Genomic DNA, 15,121 nt, shown 5'->3' on the forward strand with positions numbered 1-15,121 from the left:
CGCTATTATGTCATTTATGTTTCAAATCTCTTCTTCCACGAAAGTAGAAAATAGTCATAAAACCCAACTCCATTTGTTCTATTCCACTATCCCTTCTTTTACCAACACATGTTAAACAAGGGGGTGGTGATGCTAAGAAAGGTTATAACTCAGGATCCTGGACCTCTCATTCCCAGCATCACTTGGACAAGTGCATGACCACACCATTTTAAATCCCCCAGTGCTTCTGGCCCAGCTCCTTGGCAATTATTGCACACTTTGGTGCTTTTTATAGATCAGACTCACTCCAGGGTCTGACCTTTGCAAAGCTTCAGTCTCCCCACATCCATTATGAAATGCTGAGTGGGCAGAGCAGGGACCCCCTGGGGCTCTCTCTCTCTCTGCCTCCATTGTGCACGGTTCTGCCCAAATTACTTGACAACTTGTCTTCAACACTGTTACAGGAAAAGGTTGGAATGTCTGAACACGACACTGCTGGCCAGCGGGGAGATGAAAAGGGGCAGGGCATGCCCTTAATCTATCATCCAGACCCTCTTTCCAAAGAGCAGATTCAAGTAAGAGGCCCAAAGGTGGAGAATGTGTTCTGATTTGGGAGGAATTGAGGAACTGAATGACAGTTCTGTCCCTCACTGTATTTGTAAACAAAGGGGATCAAGGTGGTAGCATACGTTAGTTGCTAGATTCAGAAATACACAAACATGTACATGGAAGGAAAACTGCTGCCTTTGAAAAGTAATTTGTTGACAGCTGAAAAAGCCTAACTGACTAAAGGAATTTCCTGTTTTAAGCATCCCTGGTGGCTCAGAGGGTAAAGCGTCTGCCTGCAATGCCGGAGACCCAGGTTCGATCCCTGGGTTGGGAAGGTCCCCCGGAGAAGGAAATGGCAACCCACTCCAGCACTCTTGCTTGGAAAATCCCATGGATGGAGAAGCCTGGTAGGCTACAGTCCATGGGGTTGCAAAGAGCGACTTCACTTTCACTTTGAGAACAAAACACGCTAGGGTGTAGTCACAACACCTAGGATCAGTGCCATTTACCACCAAGTAAATGAAAGTATTCATTTTTTCCAATTCAGTCACCAGTCTTTCACCCACTCTCACATCTGGCTCTATGAATTATCACTTAACTTGTCAAAATCATTTCCATGTGAATGTGGACCATTATCTTCTCGCCAAAATACGTTGAGCCCATTGATAGAGTGGAGGGTCACCAGATAGTATCCTCATTAGCACAATAACTTAGGTACTTTGGCAAAATTTTAACCATTCAATAAGTGTCCGCACTACAGAACTGAACACTTCAGGGTGGTGCAAGCACTTAGGAAAGATAACCTTTAGACTATTATACCAGTATGCAGCTTGTGTAAAATGAAAAGACCAATCCAGATCAGTGATTTTATAAATATTTTTGCTTCTTTATTGAATAGTCTTCTATCTTCAAAATCAACCTTATGCATAGCCTAATATATAAAACATTAAGAAGCTGAGTAGTTCTGACTGAGGAAAAATGATGGAGCCAAAGAACTGATCACTAAATACCCCTAAGGCTTCTCCGTATATCATGTAGTTCCTGGGGCAATTTGTCACCCTTCTTATTTAACTTACATGCAGAGTACATCATGTGAAAAGCTGGGTTGGATGAAGCACAAGCTGGAATCAAGATTGCTTGGAGAAATATCAATAACCTCAGATAGGCAGATGACACCATCCTTATGGCAGAAAGCAAAGAAGAACTAAAGAGCCTCTTGATGAAAGTGAAAGAGGAGAGTGGAAAAGTTGGCTTAAAACTCAACATTCAGAAAACTAAGATTATGGCATCCAATCCCATCACTTCATGGCAAATAGATCGAGAAACAATGGAAACAGTGACAGACTTTATTTTGGGGGGCTTCAAAATCACTGCAGATGGTGACTGCAGCCATGAAATTAAGATAGTTGCTCCTTGAAAGAAAAGCTATGACAAACCTAGACAGCATATTAAAAAGCAGAGATATTACTTTACCAACAAAGGTCCATCTATTCAAAGCTGTTTTTTCCAGTAGTCATGTATGGATGTGAGAGTTGGACTATAAAGAAAGCTGAGCACAAAAGAATTGATCCTTTTGAACTGTGGTGTTGGAGAAGACTCTTGAGAGTCCCTTGGACTGCAAGGAGATTCAACTGGTCAATCCTAAAGAAAATCAGTCCGGAATATTCATTGGAAGGACTGATGCTGAAGCTGAAATTCAAATTCTTTGGCAACCTGATGCAAAGAACCAACTCATTTGAAAAGACCCTGATGCTGGTAAAGATTGAAGGTGGGAGGAGAAGGGGACAACAGAGGATGAGACAGTTGGATGGCATCACCGAAGCGATGGACATGAGTTTGAGTAGGCTCTAGGAGTTGGTGATGGACAGGGTAGCCTGGTGTGCTGCAGTTCACGGGGTCTCAAAGAGACGGACATGACTGAGTGACTGAACTGACTGACTGGGGCAATTTATCAGAACGCACCTAGAACTTCCAAGAGCACTAGTGAAGAAATCACTGGACTAGGGTGATTAGTCCTGATCTAATCACCTCTTAGATGTCTAATCACCTTAGAGGTAGAATCACCTCTTAGAACTTCCAAGAGCACTAGACCCAAATCACTGGACCTTTTAGGGACCTTTCTACTTTAACTTTTCCATATTTCATTAGTATAAAAGAGAGTTTATTAATTCAGTATGATATTCTGCCACCGTGAATATAATCATAAATACTCTGCCCATATACAGAAAATTGTTTAGGTTAAGAAAAAGTGAAAAAAAGACATAAATGGGGAAACATATTACAACTATATTTTTGGGAAAAATTACTTTCATATGTACAAAAATTAGAAGAGGACAAGAATAAAACGTGTGTTAAAGTGATTGCATCATTAATTCAATAAAAATCTATAATGCTGTTGTATTGATTAAAGTATAAACAGAAATGAATTATTTAAGAATATATACTAGGTTTATATTTTTTAAAGTCCACAATTCCATACTTTTTCCACCAGAGAAGGAAACTTGGGATCAAGATACGTTAGAGGAGCTGCATCTGTCTTGAGAAAAATCAGTAGCTTATCTATTGACAGAGAGCTGTGCAGAATGCACTTAAGCATCGCAAGGAAAGTGCCAAATGTTAATAAATCTTCATAAAATATGAATATCATGTCATTTCCCTGCACAAAAGATGAATTCTCTCCATTAGCCAGAGAGACATGTCTAAACCACTTATCCGGTATTTGAAGCCCTTCACAGTCTGAACCTAGTCTATATGTCCAGCTTCATTTCTCACTGCCCCTCAACACAAATCCTATTTTCCTAGCACAGTGACTCCTAGTCAGGGGTGAAGATGCCCCTCAGAGAAGATCAGGCAGTATCAGAATATTAGAGATATTTCTGGTTTTCACAACTAGAGGGATACTGTAAGCATCTCTCACAACGCACAGGATAATTATTCATACCAAAATGGTAGAAATGCTGAGGTTGAGAAATGCTATTTCAGCACATATACTAACTGCTCTCCAAACATCCCGTGACTTCAGCTTTGTTCTAGTCAGCTTCCCTTTGCAAGAAAACCTGTCTCCCTTTCTTACTTGCCAAGTAAACCCACTCTTCAAGGTTCATTAATCCCATTTCCTCTAAGAAACTTTCACTTGGTATACCAGGCTAACCTGGACCCTTCAACTTCTGAGCAATCATGACATTTCTTACTCATATTCTTTTGGTGCTTCCCATTTCTAGCCATGCTCCGTTCACAATCTGCACAGACATGTCTCAACATTTGTATCACATCTGTTAAAGTACACAGGATAAGATACAATACAATCTTTAGTTTATGGTTTTATGAATTTTATTAACATCAAGCTAGAAATATTTTTCTCTAAAAATAGCTTTAACAAGTATAATAATAAGACATATCCTGATAGCTGGAAAAACAGATCAGAAATATGATCACTGACTATTAGGTAATGAATGGGATTTGAACGTAGAAGAAAACTAAGATAAGCAGATGCTCAACCTTGCTCAGTTTTAAAGAGATGCTAAGTATTATCTGCCACTAAATTAATGAGGATGGTCATTTCTTCCAATTATCTTATCAAAAGTTGTTTTATTATTAATTTTCTATCTAATATTTATTGAGCACTTATGATGTTCCAAGCTAAAAAGACTGACATTTAGCCAGGAGGCAATGGCAGGGTATACTGATGTCCCACCAGTCAGAAAGGACACCAGCTGATTAAGTACCATTGCCCAATCTCATACAGCTATTAAGGGCAAAGCTCTCCTCCTATTTAAATCCCTAAACTCCCACAGGAATGAATCTGTAGTCATATCACACTCTCTTGATCACTTAAAAATCTTAAACACATTTTCTTTATAATATAACGAATCTTAGGGCACCAACTATATATGCATGTAGGCAAATTATAGATATACCTCTGTTGGTTATAGATTATAGATACACTTCTTATATGTATACAAATTATAGATACACCTCTATCTGAATTGGTTACCCAATTCAGTCATGCCAATCTGAATAAAGATGTTACATACAAAATATATTTACTTATAATAATACCAAAAGTGAAAATTCCTAGAAATAATATTAACTAGAAATATGTAAGTCTGATATAAAGAAAACTATACAACTTTTACTAAGGGACAAAGAAGTAATATAAAAGGAGAGACAAACCATATGGCCGAAAAAGAAAACTGCATATTGAAAAACATTCAGTTCTTGCCAAATGAATTTATAGCTTTGCCACAATTCTAACCAATAATCTAAACAGCTGCTTTATAGTGGTGGGGGGAAGCAGGACATTTTGAAACATGACAAAGTGATTCTAAATTTACATTGTAAAGTAAAAAAAAATCATAATAAGTAAATAAATTTATTTGGATGGACAGATAAGTAAAATAAGCCCAAGAATATTTGGGAAAAGAAGAAAAGGTTCTATTTTTGTTTTATGTTTTATTATGTTTTGTAAGAGAGGAAACTTGCCCAGTTAGGCACTATGTTGTGTTTCAAACAATCACTAAACACAGTCTGGTCTGGCTCAGGGCACAGAAGACTGACCAATCCAGCACGATAAAGGCTGTTGACAAATGTTACCAACATTTGGTCCCTAACTTCTGATCAGAGTTTCTCCTGCAGGAAACCATCAGAGGAAGTAGTCAGAAATATGCGCACAGAATTAAGTAGGAAGATGTTCAGTAGATTTTAATTACTTAAAAAAAAATTAAAATCCTACAAATTCTAAAAGTATCTATCCATCTAAATAATCCATCTAAATTCTAAAAATATGCATAAAATAATTAGAAAATGATTAAATTATAATACAGTCATAAGATGAAGTAGACAATTATCAGTAGGAGATTTCTGAAGCATAATATAGGAGAATACAGAGTCTTTTAATATATATAATCTAATGTATAATATATATGTATTATACATACTGTTTAATAAAGGAGCACTGCAAATCAGAAAACTTCAGCTAACCTTTGCATGATCACAGTTGAGGGTGTAATCTAAACATAAAGTAATAGGAGATATTATAACAGAAAAAATAAAAAGATTTGATCAATTTTTTTAAAAGTATGTTTGATATCATAAGCCAATTAAAATACAAAGAACAAACTGGAGACAACATTGAAACAAAATGAGAGACTATATAAAAAACTCATAATAAAGAAGAAGCAAAAACAGATGGTCACATAAAAGAAATACAATGGCTAATAAATATATGAAAACTTGTCTAAGCTCACCAGTCTGATAAGAAATGCAAATTAAAACAAGGGAAATCCATTTTTGCATATTAAATTAGATTACTTTTTTAAATTAAATTTTTATGAGGTGTTGAAATGGCATTTCACTAGTTTGAGTGAAAATTGGTATAAATTTTCCAGAGAACAATTTGGCATGCTAATATTTATATATATTGTTTTCATAGTCTATCCTTAAAATTCATAATAAACCAATGTTGGAAAGATAATTACTTAAAGGCTTTCAAAGTAACATTCCAGTAACTTCCTTAATAGTAAATGTTTAGAAGTAAGAACAATGTAAAATAATAGTAGAGTGATTAAATTACTGTATAGCCACCAATTAAAATACAACTCAAGTAATACAAATTTTAAATTATGTTTAGGGAGAGTACAGAATGGTACAGGAAAATGTTCAAGTATGTTTTAATAAGATACAAAATTTCATAAACAGCATGATTTCAATTGTCAAACAAACAAGTATATTGAAAATTATACTACATTATAATAAGGGAAAAGTCTATGAAAAAGTACTTGAGTTTTTTAAGTGATGTCTTCTGGGCAGTGAAATTAGAAGTAATTATTTTCTTTTTATTTTCCTGCATTTTTTTGAATGTCTACAAGAAGCTTGTATTGATGCTATAATCAGAAAAAAAAGTAGTATATTGTGTTTGTATCTTTTAAAAATTGTTTTTGTATTTTCGGTATTGCCTTCCCATCTTTTCCTACAAGCCTGAGGCACTTCTGCTCCAGGATTCTTCTTGGTGAGAAGTTCTCTGGAAATTTTGCATTTCTTCTCAATGTCTTCCCTGCTTTATCAAGCTGTGGACTGAACTGTGTTCCCGACTCCCAACTCGTCCTCATTTACATGTTGAAGCTTTAACCTCTGAAGTAAAAGTGAAAGTGTTAGTTGCTCTGTCGTGTCTGACTCTTTGTGACCCCATGGACTGTAGCCCGTCAGGCTCCTCTGTCCATGGGATTTTCCAGGCAAGATACTGGAGTGGGTGCCATTCCCTTCTCCGGGGGATCTTCCTGACCCAGGGATTGAACCCCGGTCTCCTGCATTGCAGGCAGATCCTTTACTGTTAGAACCAGCCACCTGGTCCTAACCTAACCCCTAAGGCAATGCTATCTGGAGAGGAGATCTTTGGGAGGTAATTAGGGTTAGATGAAGTCATGGGGGTAGAGTCCTCATCATGACATTAGTGTCCTTATAAAAGGCAATAGCACGAGAGGACACAGCAAGAAGGTAGAAGTCTACAAGCCAGAAAGAGAGCTCTCTCCAGAAACCTTGCTGGCACCCTGATCTCCTCCCAGCCCCCAGAAGTAGAAGAAAATACACGTCTACTGTTGAAGCCACCCAGTTCTATGGTAGTTTGTTATGGTAGCCTGAGGTTAATACACACTCTTAACCCAACCTGAAACAGAGCAAGCTTAGATTTCCTCAGTGAGGAAAAGGGTGATTCCTCCTGCCTGTAACACTGTCTCCAACCTGCATATTAAACAACCTCCAACCCTTCAGTTGGATGCTTTCTCCTTGGGCTGCTCAGCTCAATATCCTTTTCTTTCTTCTCTCTCTAGACCTCTCCTTGACCCTCCAGTTCTCAGATGCCCTAGTCAAGGCCACTAAACACAGCTCATTACTATCAGTGGTTCACTGTCCCCACTTCTTCATATAGGGGAAGAAGCTCTAAATGGGCAACTTGAGTTTCAGGAAGATTAGTCCAAGTGCTTTACTCCATGTGGGTCTCTCCTGGCCTCTCCTCAAAGGACAGTAACCTCTGAAGTCTCACCCATTGTGAGAACAATCACATTTCATACCCTCTGACATTTTATCAGTGAGATCCCCCTGTCTCTGAGCTGAAGAACTATTTCTCATGTTTTCCACATAGTCATGGGGTGAAGAAGCATTTGGAAGCCATGCATCTCTAATTCCAGAGAAACCATCCAAGAAGCTGGGAAAAGAAGAAATTATGTTTCCCATTTGTATCTTGGAATTTTTCTTAGATTGGATTAGGTAAGTGGATGCATTACCTAACTCAGTGTTTGACTTCTCTGTTTGACGCACAAATCTTTTCAGAGTTCCCAAGGCAGGGTCAAATATGACACCTTCTCTTCACAGTAAAGAGTTCATTAAGTCTATAGCTACCTACATCTCCTTGTTTACCCTCCTTCATAGAACCCATCTGTGCTTAGGATAATTATTACATGAGTCCAACAGGTCTTGATTCACCCTAAGAGGTGAGCTTTCTGTTTTCCTCAGTGCACTGGCTGACAACCATGAATAGCTTTCAAGTACTGCATTTGTTCCCAGCATTAAGATAGCCCTTCCAAGGCCAAGATGCAACCAGACATACAGCATATGGGTGGCCCCATCAGTAAAGTAGAAACTGATTTCTCCTTGTGAGCTGAGCTTTCACATCTCCCCTTCTGACCTTGCATGTATTATTCTGAATGTAATGCATTTTTAAATTGCTGTACCATTTAAAAAATGTAAGGGAAAGTTGAATTAAATATTATTTGTGGCATACCCTGGTTTGCAAAGGGCCTCTAAATCTGATTCTATCAGGTCGATGCCTAAATCCCATTATTCGAGATTGCAAATGACTGTGCTTACAAAATTGTAGAGGCAGCTTCAAAAATTCCGCCTATAATGGTAACTTTGTTTGAAAAGACCTTGATTTTCCAGGAAGCAATCTCAGGCCATTCTGCCTACCCCTTAACTCTCCTTCTGTCGTGGGTAATGTATTAACAGACTAAGGGTGACTCGCCGTGCAGCTCCTCAGGAACCATAGTTTAGGAGCTTATCCTTGAAGCAAAACACAGAACGCATTCCAGAACAGGTGAGATCTCAGAGTTTAAATTGAAGTAAAGGCGTACTAACCCCATTATCTCAAGGTAACCATGTGCCATTTTCACCTACTGCTTCTCTGCTCTATGCCTTCCACTCTCACAGCCACTACTAGGCTGAGCTAGGTAAGTCCAGGACTGAGATAAATGGGATTTTTGTAAGTGAGATTAGCTCTGAATGGGAATGTGCACACTGGGCTCACCCTCACACATACACACACAGGCATCAAAGAGTATACTCAGAAAGCAAAATCATGCCATCAGAATGTAAAACAGAATAAAACAGAATATAATGAAACAAGTTCAGACAGTCTCACTATAAAACCTAGCAGCTAAAAAAACAAATGTTTATTGTCTCACAGTCCCTACGTGTCGGGAATCTGGGCATGACTCAGCTGGGGGCCTCTGTCTCAAGGTGTCTCATAGGCTTGATGTGCTGGCCAGAGCTGCAGTCTCCCCTGAAGGCTTGACTGGAGAAGGACCTGCCTCCCAGCTCACTCACATGATTGTTGGCAGGGTTCAGTCGGTTCTCGCTAGAACCGAGCTGTTGGACTGAGGCCCTCACTGACTACTGACTGCAACCTCCCTCAGTTCCTTATCATATGGGCCTCTCCATAGGGCAGCTCACAAAGCAATCACAAGAAGGTCCCTAAGACAAAAACTTTTGTAGATGAATCTCTGAAGTGTCATCTTTTCACTTGTGCCACACTCTAGTCACTAGAAGCAAGTCACTAAAAGCAGCCCAAGCTCAATGGGAAGATTCCCGGAAGACAGAGGGCATTGGGGACCATCTGGAAGCTGCCTGCCCCAAGAATGAAGTCAATATTAACTGTAAGTAGACTCACACTTGCATATGTTTTAGGTGAGAACATACAATAGCACACAATTGACATTTTTAAAGAAAGGTACTAAAGATACTCAAAATGTATATATTTTCATGTAACTATTCTTCTCTTAGTAGTGATTAAACCAAAGTTATTGAACTCTAACAATCACCAGATCCCCCTCCTACATTTTCTAACGGCTGTGCAACAAAGATTAATTTCCTGGAGGGAAGGGTGAGAGTGACAGATGGTGAAATGAGCTTTTCTATATAAGAAAAGACTCAAAAAAGCAAAATGGCTGTCTGAGGAGGCCTTACAAATAGCTGTGAAAAGAAGAGAAGCGAAAAGCAAAGGGGAAAAGGAAAGATATACCCATTTGAATGCAGAGTTCCAAAGAATAGCAAGGAGAGATAAGAAGGCCTTCCTCGGTGATCAATGCAAAGAAATAGAAGAAAACAACAGAATGGGAAAGACTAGAGATCTCTTCAAGAAAATCAGAGATATCAAGGGAACATTTCATGCAAAGATGGGCTCAATAAAGGACAGAAATGGTAGGGACCTAACAGAAGCAGAAGATTATTAAGAAGAGGTGGCAAGAATACACAGAAGAATTGTACAAAAAAGTTCTTCATGACCCAGACAATCACGATGGTGTGATCACTCACCAAGAGCCAGACATCCTGGAATGTGAAGTCAAGTGGGCCTTAGAAAGCATCACTACGAACAAAGGTAGTGGAGGTGATGGAATTCCAGTGGAGCTAATTCAAATCCTGAAAGATGACGCTGTGAAAGTGCTGCACTCGATATGCCAGCAAATATGGAAAACTCAGCAGTGGCCACGGGACTGGAAAAGGTCAGTTTTCATTCCAATCCCAAAGAAAGGCAAGGCCAAAGAATGCTCAAACTACAGCACAACTGCACTCATCTCACACGCTAGTAGTGTAATGCCTAAAATTCTCCAAGCCAGGCTTCAGCAATATGTGATCGGTGAACTTCCAGATGTTCAAGCTGGTTTTAGAAAAGGCAGAGGAACCAGAGATCAAATTGCCAACATCCGATGGATCATCGAAAAAGCAAGAGAGTACCAGAAAAACATGTATTTCTGCTTTATTGTCTATTCCAAAGCCTTTGACTGTGTGGATCACAAAAAACTGTGGAAAATTCTGAAAGAGATGGGGATACCAGACCACTTGACCTGCCTCTTGAGAAACCTGTATGCAGGTCAGGAAGCAACAGTTAGAACTGGACATGGAACAACAGACTGGTTCCAAATAGGAAAAGGAGTACATCAAGGCTGCATATTGTCACCCTGCTTATTTAACTTATATGCAGAGTACATCAAGAGAAATGCTGGGCTGGAGGAAGCACAAGCTGGAATCAAGATTGCTGGGAGAAATATCAATAACCTCAGATATGCAGATGACACCACCCTTATGGCAGAAAGTGAAGAAGAACTAAAGAGCCTCTTGATGAAAGTGAAAGAGGAGAGTGAAAAAGTTGGTTTAAAGCTCAACATTCAGAAAACGAAGATCATGGCATCTGGTCCCATCACTTCATGGCAGATAGATGTGGAAACAGTGGAGACAGTGGCTGCCTTTATTTTGGGGGGCTCCAAAGTAATTGCAGATGCTGACTGTAGCCATGAAATTAAAAGACACTTGCTCTTTGGAAGAAAAGTTATGACCAACGTAGACAGAATATTAAAAAGCAGAGGCATTACTTTGCCAACAAAGGTCCGTCTAGTCAAGGCTATGGTTTTTCCAGTGGTCATGTATGGATGTGAGAGTTGGACTATAAAGAAAGCTGAGCGCTGAAGAATTGATGCTTTTGAACTGTGGTGTTGGAGAAGACTCTTGAGAGTCCCTTGGACTGCAAGGAGATCCAACCAGTCCATCCTAAAGGAAATCAGTCCTGGGTATTCACTGGAAGGACTGGTGTTGAAGCTGAAACTCCAATACTTTGACCACCTGATGCGAAGAGCTGACTCATTGGAAAAGACCCTGATGCTGGGGAAGATTGAGGGCAGGAGAAGCAGGGGACGACAGAGGATGAGATGGCTGGATGGCATTGCCGACTCGACGGACATGGGTTTGGGTGGACTCAGGGAGTTGGTGTTGGACAGGGAGGCCTGGCGTGCTGCGGTTCATGGAGTCGCAAAGAGTTGGACACAACTGAGCGACTCGACTGAACTAGGATACCTGGGGAGGAAGGTGTGTGGGGTACAAGGTATTCTCTGGAAGGGGCTGTGTTGTGGACAATGAACCTCTGTGACTGAGAACAGTTTTAGAGCCCATAGAAATAGAAGGAAAAGATGAGACAGTAACTACCATGATGACCAGGATCTCGGGCTGTTAGATATGAACAAAGGAAGTTTTAGAACGACTCACTGTGTGCTGTGTGTTGTGATGCTTCTTTGCAACTCTTTTAAGAAAACGTTCAATAAAAAACTTTATTTCCCTAAAATGCTTCAGTGTTGACTTTTGTTCATTCCATTTGACTGTGACACTCTGTTGAGATTGGGAAAAAACACAATTTTTTATTTGGGCTACCAAGGATACTTGTCCGAGGAAAAAATCCTAGATATTAAGGAAATATGCATAAAATATTAAACTATTATTTATGACAATGAAAAATATGAAAATTTCCAATGTTCAATAAAAACAGAGTTATAAAGTATGTCTCTTTACATAATGAAGTGTTGCATAGACAATCAAAATGATGATTGTAAAGATTTTATAATATCATAAAATTGTTATAATAGGACATTAAAAGGGGAGAAGGCAGATTATAGAAATTCACGTGCAAAATGTTTAAGCTATGTATAAAAGAGCATATGCATACAAAAAGAGTGGAAAAAAAGAACAATGGAAGATTGGAAAGGAAATATTGTAATGAAAGGAGTTTTTAGTCCATACCCTTCCTTTCTTCTTTAAAAGATATATTCCTAGGACATTCTAGCTCGATACACCAGATGAGACATGTTTTGCTTTTGCATTTTTCCTATCCTCCCTAATGACCTTTCTGAAAGAAGAAAATAGAAGCTACTGGCACAACCATCATTAGAAATCTACAAAGAGTAAGCCAAACTAAATCAAAGGACAGTAGAGATGTGAAGCCCATCCTGACTGTCCCTGCATGCCAGCCACTCTTCAGCCTGAAGCCAGGCATTGTTGCAGCTCCAAAGAGCCATCCATTAGGAACCCTCTCTCCTTGAGCGCCCTGAAGTGGGCAGATCTAGAGCTTGTTCCACACCTGTTGACTTCTTATAGGGCTTTTTTTCTCTCCTACTCTAAAGACCAGTCCATTTTACAGCCCAAAGACCCCAGAAAAGGGGTAAGAATTTAAGTTCCTGGCACCTTCGGGTGTATTACTTTATCAGAATATTCTCCTGCAGTGACATCAAGGAAAAACAAAGGGACCCTGCTCTTTCAGGAGAGAGAACAATTAACAGGAAGTAATAAAGAGACATAGGAGACATTCTTTCTCTTGTTCATGATACCACACAAGCAAATGCTATCAGGGATCAGAGGCACTTAGAGGCCAGCCCAGTTATACAGAGAACTCAGTAAGGCCTAGGACGAGATGGCTGGATGGCATCACCGACACAATAGACATGAGTTTGAATGAGCTCTGAGAAATGGTGAAGGACAGGAAAGCCTGGCGTGCTGCAGTCCATGGGGTCGCAAAGGGTCAGACACGACTGAGCAACTGAATAAATTCAGAACTACTAATAAATATAGTACTTAAAGATATAACTTACATATTATAAATCTGAAACAGAGAATTAAAATTGCCAAGAGTCCAATTCTGAAAGGATGATATCTTGTCCTTTCAATAACTATATGAAGTCGACAGGAAGAATAGTGTTCCCGTTTATATGGATGCAGAGACCAGAGCCCTGAGAGGCTCTGTCTTAACCAAAGCTGTGTTCTATACCCTGACAAATGCACACTTTGTCTTTCCTCAAGGAGGTATGGAGTTGATATTTCCACTCCTAACCCATACAAGCCAAGTCTTTTCAGCATTAAGAGTTTTCCACAATCATGATTCTATCACTGGGGGAAAAAAAGGTCTATGTAAAATGAGCTCTTCCTCTACAACTCCAGTGACACCTAAAAGAATAATCATGGCAATTATACATCAGAAACAGAGATGATAATTACAAAAATGGAATTTTTAACTACTACTTGGCTAGCCAGCACAGGCACTAACTTTTATATTTCCCCATAGGGGCATATATGAAAGGAGCACAGGGTGGAAAAGAAATGAAACATAATTATCAGGACCTGGGGATTTATTCTTTTTGCTACATAAAGGAAGGGGGAAGGCAGACAGAAGCTGGAATATTCCCTTCTTGCCCTCTGCAAATAGTAAAATGCTGCCCTTCATCCACTTAATTTAATTTCCTTCAGGAATGATGACAAGGCTTATCCAGTCTACTGTACTTCCCTTCTTCATCAACTTGACTTCCTGGTCAGCTAACTGCCTTACCATCTCAAGAATTTGTTCCAGAAATAGCAGAGGGTTTTTTTTTTTTTTTTTTTTTGAGGGACTTTTGAGTGATGGTTGGGCTTCCTTGGTGGCTCAGCTGGTAAAGGATCCACCTGTAATGTAGGAGACCTAGGTTCGATCCCTGGGTTGGGAAGATCCCTGGAAGAAGGAAACAGCTACCCACTACAATATTCTGGACTGGAGAATTCCATGGATTGTTCCAAGAGGTTGCAAAGAGTTGGACATGACTGAGCAACTTTCACTTTCACGTTTCACTTTCTTTTTGAGGGATGGTACACTGAGAAACTAGTCTATCTTAGCTGAGCAAAAGGCAGTAATTATATAACTAGCACATCAGAAAAACAAATATTTCCTTTTTCTGTCTTAGTCTATTGAAAAAATCTTAATATAATTCTAAATACAGACCAAATAATAATTGTAATAGTAGTTATAGACCAAATAATATTGGTCTGCAAAGGGAAAAATGACTGGGAATAGTCCAGGTATTGAGGTAAAAGCAGGGCTACCAGTTCCCTTTTTTCTCCGAGTACTTTGTATATAATAAGACACAGTTGATTTTTACATTGTGCTTTAGCAATCATCATTTTAATTCTGAACACAGTTCTGTAGGTGCAGAGGGGATAGGGTGAAATGTTGCTTCCAAAGATGCCGGCATGGTTGTGTATATATGTTCAAGGAAGCATATATGTACATCCTCACCACTCCTCCCACACATACACCACCCCCACCTTGTGGAAGGCATGAAAGGCCATCTCATGACGTTTTAAGGAAGCTGAACTAAAGTATTGAAAATGAGACATGGAATAGGTACTTTTAAGTACTGTTAATTTTGTTTCTGTTTCTAATTAAGCACATAAGTAAGCATATTATACACTTTGGTGTATGCTTCCTACACACATTCCTAGATATATTTGGCCATTGCTTCTGCAGAAATGAAAGCATGATACATGTTAGGAGAATTCCATATAGCTAGGAAGAGTAAAAAGTAAACATACCAAACCAAGTTTACTCTGCTACAACCAAATTAACAACAGAATTCGTGTATAAAAAATGCCAGTTAATAACAACACTTTCTGATTAGAGGAAAGGGCTAATTTTCCAGCTGAAATGTATTCACTCCTTGAAAAGCTTGTCAAAATGTGCTCCACAGAAGTTGTTCTAAAG

The 15,121-nt window shown here is 39.2% G+C and overlaps 1 protein-coding gene across 5 annotated transcripts in view; it reads right to left on the reverse strand.

The window, feature by feature from the left end:
* Positions 1-15,121, reverse strand: part of SORCS3 (sortilin related VPS10 domain containing receptor 3) — a 626,056-nt gene that overhangs the window by 212,543 nt on the left and 398,392 nt on the right. The gene's annotated exons all lie outside the window — the stretch shown is intronic.

The sequence above is a fragment of the Giraffa tippelskirchi genome, chromosome 2, assembly GCF_054371585.1.
Source record: "Giraffa tippelskirchi isolate mGirTip1 chromosome 2, T2T-mGirTip1v1.2.pri, whole genome shotgun sequence".
NCBI classification, from domain to species: domain Eukaryota; kingdom Metazoa; phylum Chordata; class Mammalia; order Artiodactyla; family Giraffidae; genus Giraffa; species Giraffa tippelskirchi.